This window comes from Arvicanthis niloticus, chromosome 12 (assembly GCF_011762505.2).
Source record: "Arvicanthis niloticus isolate mArvNil1 chromosome 12, mArvNil1.pat.X, whole genome shotgun sequence".
NCBI classification, from domain to species: domain Eukaryota; kingdom Metazoa; phylum Chordata; class Mammalia; order Rodentia; family Muridae; genus Arvicanthis; species Arvicanthis niloticus.
In genome coordinates, this window is record NC_047669.1 from 61,381,175 (window position 1) to 61,388,856 (window position 7,682).

Below are 7,682 nucleotides of genomic sequence, written 5' to 3' on the forward strand. Positions count from 1 at the left end.
TAGCAGAGTAACTTCATTGTATACTCAAGCAGATATTTGTTACATGAGTAAGAAATGCTGTATTGAGACACACAGAAGGCACAATGAGCAAGAAGAGGTGGATTTAGATTCTGTGGTCAGGTAGCATTCTTGGTAGGGCCACCTTAAAGCTCTGGGTAAACTGAAGACTGAACTTGGGTAAAGAACCCACTATGCTACCTAGAAAACAGGGTACTAATGGCCCCTAACTATTAGAATCAACTGTGTGGTGTCACGGCTCATGTGAGAGAGTAGGTGGGATGACTATAGCTGGTTGTGTGATTGAATAAGATGATAAGATAGTTAGGTCTACTTCAATAAACCAATAACAAAACTCTCTCTCTCTCTCTCTCTCTCTCTCTCTCTCTCTCTCTCTCTCTCCCTCCCTCCCTCCCCTTGTGTGTGTGTGTGTCCATGCATGTGCCTGTACACATGCAGATACACCCATGTGTATGCATAAAAAGGTCAAAGTAGGTATCAGGGCTTTTTTTTCCCCCACAGTATTGTCTTTGACACAGGGTCACTCAGTGAACCAGAATGATCACAAAACTTCCGCTATTCAGGCTGGTTGTCTAGCTGGATATCTCTGTGGGTCTGCGGGTCTTTGTCCCTCTCAGTGCTAGGATTGCAGGTACATGCAGCCATGCCTTCCTTTTTGTATTATAGGTGCTGGGGATTTCAGTTCATGTTCTTATGTTTGCACAAAAAGTGCTTTTACCCACTGAGTTGCTGCTACCAGCACTACAGAAGTCTTACAAGTCTCATTTCAGTGAATCCCCATGGAGATGAGCCCAAGGCCACAATACTTACTCTTGTTTAGTAAGAACTTGGTGTGTTGCTTGTACTATTTAACTTCATAAATATTTAAAATCTTAAATGTTATTTCTGATATTTTAGTATGAGGTTAAATGATTTCTTCCCATTAGAAAAGTACTTGGCTATAATAACTGTGATGATTCCTTGTGTTGCTGATAGTCTTTAAAGCTCTTATAAATCAAGGCTATTTGATTCTATATCTATTCTTTGGAAGTAAATACAATAGAATCCATTCCTCATGCAAGGTCTTTTCTGGTACAAAGACTTTGGCAACAGAGACGCACTTAGTTTTATTCTTTTCCTCATTTCTTTCCAGCTTTATTCCGAGAGCATTTCAGTGGACGGCAGAATATGCAGATCTGTGACAGTGTGTTCCTTATTAATTCCAGCATTTCCACTTTGCTGTGCTGCATCACACACATGGACTTGGCATTTAAACTGTTTACACATTGAAACCAGTTCTGAAAACGTAGCAAAGTGACAGGTGCACATCCAGAAGGATATGCAAATTGATTCTTCTGTATGGATACCTTTGTGTTTTCTCCACAAATTCCCTCCGAACGTTGTACATCAAGCTACACCATTCAATTAATTTGCTGTTATGCCTAGAGTCAGAATTCTCACCATTTTTAGTTATTCGATTGATGTGAGCACACACTATTTGGAAACATCATAAATACACCTTTTTTTTTTTTTTTTTTTTTTTTTTTTTTTTTTTTTTTTTTTTTTTGCTTTTCCAGGTCTTTAGCTCTTCTGTTTGCACTTTTTTTTTCTTACATAAAAGTCAGGATTTTCAAATATTCATCCAAGTTTTAAAGTCCCTTGCTTGGCTTATCTTTCACTTAACCTGGCCCTCAGTTTACTTTTACCCAGTCGGCACTTCATATTTCTGTGGTATCTTTGTAATGTGCTGACTTCTTACTTAGAGGGCCGCAGAAGCAAACACAGGACAGGATTTTGATTTGCTGGAAATTTGAGATTCTAATAAGATAAAACTCATTCATTATAAATCGGTATTTTCTTTTATAGGAAGAATGCGTGAGAAAGGAAGAAAAGAAGAAAGGAATGAGAGAAAAAAGAGGGAACTGAGTAGAACATGGTGAGAAAGGGGTGAAGGAAAAGGAAGGGAAGAATGAAACTCAGAGGCTTTCCCAACTCTGCGAACATAGCAGTGCAAAGCTGGAGACTTCAGAAGTTCTGTGGCTCACTGTTTCCAGATCCTCTGAGTCTGAAGCCATTGGACATAAATTTGTTGTCTCTTTTAGGAATTCACATTTTAAATATATGGAGAGTAGCTCTTTGACTTTCACAACCTTTAAAATTAATTTTAATTTTATTAGAAACAAAGACTATACTCATTTAGAAAATTAGTGCAGAAATCATACACCACTCTGGCAGGGTGCAATGTTTAAAATTAGAATAATTTGTAAAATAGAGTAGCAGCATTTCAAACGCAGGACACCATGCAGTTGGGAGCCACAACATTTCTTCATCTCACTCTCTCTTACAAAGTAAAAGCCAAACAGGTTAAAGGCATTTGGAGAACAAGACATGTAAAAAATTAGGGTCATATTTCTGTCAGTGAAGTAGTAACCTGATAACCTTTTTCATTCCTCGAAACCCAACAAATCTCAAATTCTCTCTCTCTCTCTCTCTCTCTCTCTCTCTCTCTCTCTCTCTCTCTGTTAACTTATTGCTACATATTTATAAAAGCTTCCAAATATCATGCTCTGAATGATCCAAGTGCAACTGTTTCTATGGGGTTCCTGTTTACACCATTTAAACAATAACATTAAGAGTTTTTCATTTGTTTGTATCTTTGAACTAGACGTATATATTTTACAACTCTATGTAACTATATGTTTTCTGTTTTTTTTGAAAGTTCCATGAATATATAAACTTACAGTGGGTGTTGTGACTTATACACTATGAAGTCGGTCAAAATTCCAGCATGGATAGGGAGACACTCAAATGTCCCACCTCTATGGTAGGAGCTAGCTATAGTTGATAGCTGCTGAGAGAAGTTTCTTTCCTTTGGGAATGTGGCATCAGGAGGTTGCTCACGCCCCAGTGGATGACTTTATAACTGTATATTCGCAGAACTGACTGGGTTGAGAGTATTATTAGTAACAAAATATATTAAAAAGAGGAAACAAAGCTGGGAGTAAGAAGTGGTAAAGAGCACTAGAGAGTGTTGGAGGGAGACACTGGTGTGATGGATATGATCATCATGAAGGAATTTGTCAGTTATGTATCTAACAAAATTAGACAGCTAAGGCAGAGGTAACGGGTATACTAATATATATTAAAATTAAATGCAGTAATTAAAAAGATTTAGAGTAAAAACATTTACTCATTCATAACAAAGCCATTCACTTAAATTGTTTTTACTTACCTTATAGTTGCATTAAATATTTGAGAATTTGATGCGCAAATATTGATCATATTCAATCCATCTCTTCTGATAACTCCTCTGAAATCCACTCCCACCTTCCTACCACACTCAACTTTATGTCTTCCTTTTAATTTAACAAAACATTGTTTTTAATTTGCCCCTAAATATACCTGGGTGTAGAGTGATCTATTTGAGCATGGTTGGCCTACCATGCACTATTAAAAAATTACTTAATTGAGATTGACTTTAATTGAAAGTGATCAGCTCTTCAGATCTGATCCAAAATGTTCCATTGGTAGAGATACTTAGAACAGATTTACTGATCACTAAACGTAAAGTCATAGAAAAGCATCCTTTTCCTGCTATGTCATTCTTCATTACATTTCTAACATCACTACAAACGCTGGAACTCTGCTAGATAGGTTTACAAAACTATTTCTGGAATTTCAGTTTCCCAACTGAGATAGTTCATGTATTGAACAGTCCAGAGACCCTTTGATCTGAACAAGTACATCTTGGGGGAGTTTGGCCACCCGCTCATCCCATATTTGAGCCAATTATTAACTTGCCTGCAGAAATTCAAACTTGCCATCTGCATCCCAAGTTCATGACTTACTTCTCTCTTCGTTCACTTTTAATGTGCACTGCTGACTGAGCACCTCCTTCATGTGCCCATTCGTTCATCTGAAGGGAGACTGATATCCAGACATTTGCTTAAAATCAGTGGCTTTTGTGTAGGACAACTGTATGCAGCCACTTGATAATCAGACACAGCAGAGTTCATTCAAGTATCCCGAGGTAAGGAAGATGACCATCATCATCTCCAAGAAAGAGCTCCTATAACTTTACATTGATATAATTGTGGTTTATCAAACTCAAAAATAATCTAGTTCATTAATTTTATTACACTTTTGTAGGCTTACAATTTTCAAAGCCAACTTTATTTAGGATTCTTTTTTTTGTTCTTCATTTTCTATTGAATATTTTATTTATTTACATTTCAAATGTTATCCCCTTTCCCGGATTCCCCTTCAAAACCCCCTATCTCATCCCTTCTCCCCTTGCTTCTATGAGGATGCTCCCTTACCCAACCTCTCCTGCCTTGGCATTCCCCTACACTGGACCTTCACAGGACCAAGGGCCTCCCCTCCCATTGATGCCAGATAAGGCCATCCTCTGTTACATATGTGTCTGGAGCCATGAGCCCCTTCATGTATACTCCTTGGTTATTTAGGATTCTTAAATGCTTCAACCTCCCTTCTAGCCTACTGACCAAAGATGGTTAATAGGACAAAGGTGTTGTAGACCTGTTTAGAAGTAATTCTTTGGGCAATTCTAATCTTTGCCAGGAACATCCATTGTCAGGGTACCAGCAGTTCAGTCCAATAGCAAACACCATGCACAAATCAATAGCAGTGGCTTGATCCAATAGAAAGCACAAGGTTCCACCAAAACAGTATGAGTCAGAGGAAGTGACGAAGAATCAACCAGAATAGCATGAGAAGTTTTTTGGCACATTTCTCTCTAGGAAGTGAAGACCAGAGAAGAAGAGGGACCAGCAAAGACTAGAAAAGACCATAAAAGTGTTGGAAAGCATAGCAAAGCAAAGCAATAGCTTTGTCTGTGGGGTTCTGCTTATACCTTTTCCAAACATCACACACCCTCTCATGTGTCCACTCCAGCAAAACAACATATGCCTGCTCACAAGTCTGGTTCAGCAAAGCATCCTCTCATATGTCTGTTTCAGCAAAGTATCCTCTCACAAGACAGCATCTAAGAAAACATCATGAAACACAACTGAGTTACCAAAAGAAGCCAGAAATTTCCACCTCACACTTTACTTAATAATTCCTCTGAACCATTGGAACATTGTGAGATGATTTAGGGGCTACCCTTTTGGACATTACCTATTTTTTATTTCAGAGTTTCAAGAAAAAATACATTTTCGCTGTTGGGTCAGTGTTCGACACTTCACCCTCTTCACTTTACTGTTCTCATTGTATGATTTGGAAAGAGATTTAAGTGCAGTGTTAGCATATATTATTGCACACAGAATAACGGATTTAATTATGAGGTATTCATACTCGTGTGCAGTGTGGTCATATTTGCTCCTTTGCTCCTCTTCCCAGAAGACCTCTCTCCTGTAGTCCCTTTCTACTTTCCCATCTCTGATTTCTAGATCTTATCATCTCATTTCCCTAGATGGTTATTCACACCTTGCGTCCAGCTTACCTGAGCCCAGCTCTCCATGCCTGCAAACAATCCCTCCTATACTCTTCCTCTCATTTGCCCTCAAAGAATCTTTTAACCTCCTCATCACTCCAAATCTGGTACTTAAAAGTCAAGTTGTGTTTGGGTAGTTTTGAACTAAACTCTGTTAGCCACAACATTTTTGTCTTTTACAGTTTCTTGTGTATGACTATAGAGGAAGTAAGTGAGCATCATTTGATAAAAAATTGTTTTAATCATATTTTTACTTTCCACTAACTCCAACAACTATGCAACATCTCTACTGCAAGTATTAATTAATTAATTAATTAATTAATTTTTATTTCTGAAACAGGTTTTCCTTATGTTCCCTAGGCTGAACTAAAACTTATGGGGATCCTCCTGCTTTACCCTTCCAGAGCTTTGAAATTATTGGCATGAGCTACCATACTTATCCATGGAACAATTACTTTGTTGTTATTTTATTGTTTTTAATCAACCGCATAGGAAGAACAACAATATCAACCAACCAGACCCCCAGAGCTTCTAAGGACTAAACCACCAACCAAAGAGTACACATGGAGGGACCCATGGCTCCAGCTGTATATGTAGCAGATGGTATTATCTGGAATCAATGGGAGGGGAGACTCTGGGTCCTGTAAATGCTTGATGCCCAAGTGTAGGAAATTGCCAGGTAGAAGAGGCAAGAGTGGGTGGATGGGTGGGTGGGAGAGCACCCTCATAGAAGTGGGGGGGGGATGGAATAGGGGTTTTGCAGAGGGAAAACTGAGAAGAGGGATAACATTTGAAATTTAAGTAAAAAATACCTAATGAAAAAATAAAATTGACATCACCTAGAAAACACACACACAAAAAAAAAAAAAAAAGAAGGAAAGGGAAAGAAACTAGATACCTACAGATAGATGGGGGATGGCTGGGATAGAAGGATCTGAAGAAGAGGGGAAGAAAAGATGGGGTTGTGGGAAAGATTACATTTTCCATATAAAATTAAGAGAGATTTGAGGGGTAGTATGGAAATACAGCAGCAAATTCAAAATATATATACATATATAAAGGCAATCTAAATAAAATTGGAATAATATTTTAATTAAAACTTGATGAAGAAATTTGATATGTACATTCTACTATATTACAGGGATTATATAATATAATAAATATATGTAATTTATATAAGAAAATTCTTGTAATGTTCTTTATAGAAAATACCCACTTTTTTGTTCTATATTTAAGACCCAAACCAGGCTCTCTGAAGTTAGTGATAAGCCACCCAGATGTTTTTAGTGGTAGAGAAACAAACAAACAAACAAACAAACAAAATGTTGATTTTATCTGCCAATCCCTTTAAAATTATCTAATCAAAAATGAATAAAGAATACAAGACTGTATTTACCTTAATACCTTAATATGTCAGCTACTCTGGAACACTGCTGGACCAATAAGTCAATGACTGACTCAATTGCATTAGTATAGTTCTAGCAGAAAAGACAAAAGTCCATGGAAGTATACTGAGGGTGTAGTTACTGCTGTCATTTGGATTTGACCAAGTACTAAAAGTATAGTTCCCCTTCCCACCAGTGGTGAGTTCAAGTGCATTATGTCTTAAGTGTCAGAAGCACAGCTAAGAGAAGTCTTGTGTTCATAATTTGCTGAGTTTTCTTCCCAAAGAAGGATCATTTCACAAGAGGGCTGGGCGATGCCCATGTCTGAGAGAAGGATGGCATGATAGAGGAAAAGAAATTTCACCTGGGTTCTTTCTACAGGCATTAATAAAAGCCATATTCATCAGCCAATGGGGATGACTAGAAATATAACGTCAACTTCATTCTTAGTTCCTCCATGTAGTGTGATACTTCATTTACCATTCTTCTATACCTTCCTTATACTATGGTCGTTGTAATCTTTTCCTCTCTCCATGCTGAATCGTGAGCCCCTGTCAGATAGCCTTCTGACCAAAGCTACAGATAATGATTCTCACTGATAGGATTTTCAGGGCCACACTAAAAACCCAGGACCTAGGGTCTTTTTTACATTTCTCGTCTTTTATTCAAAATCTCAATAGCATCTTCTCCTTGAGGACACGGACTATTGGTAAAAATAATAGACCTTCTACCAAATTCAAATTTATCAATTGCCAATGGCCCTACAGGAGGACAGTTTACTCATAGTCAATAAAAAGAACAAAATGTGTATATAGATCTATGGCTGCATCTATATATCTACATTA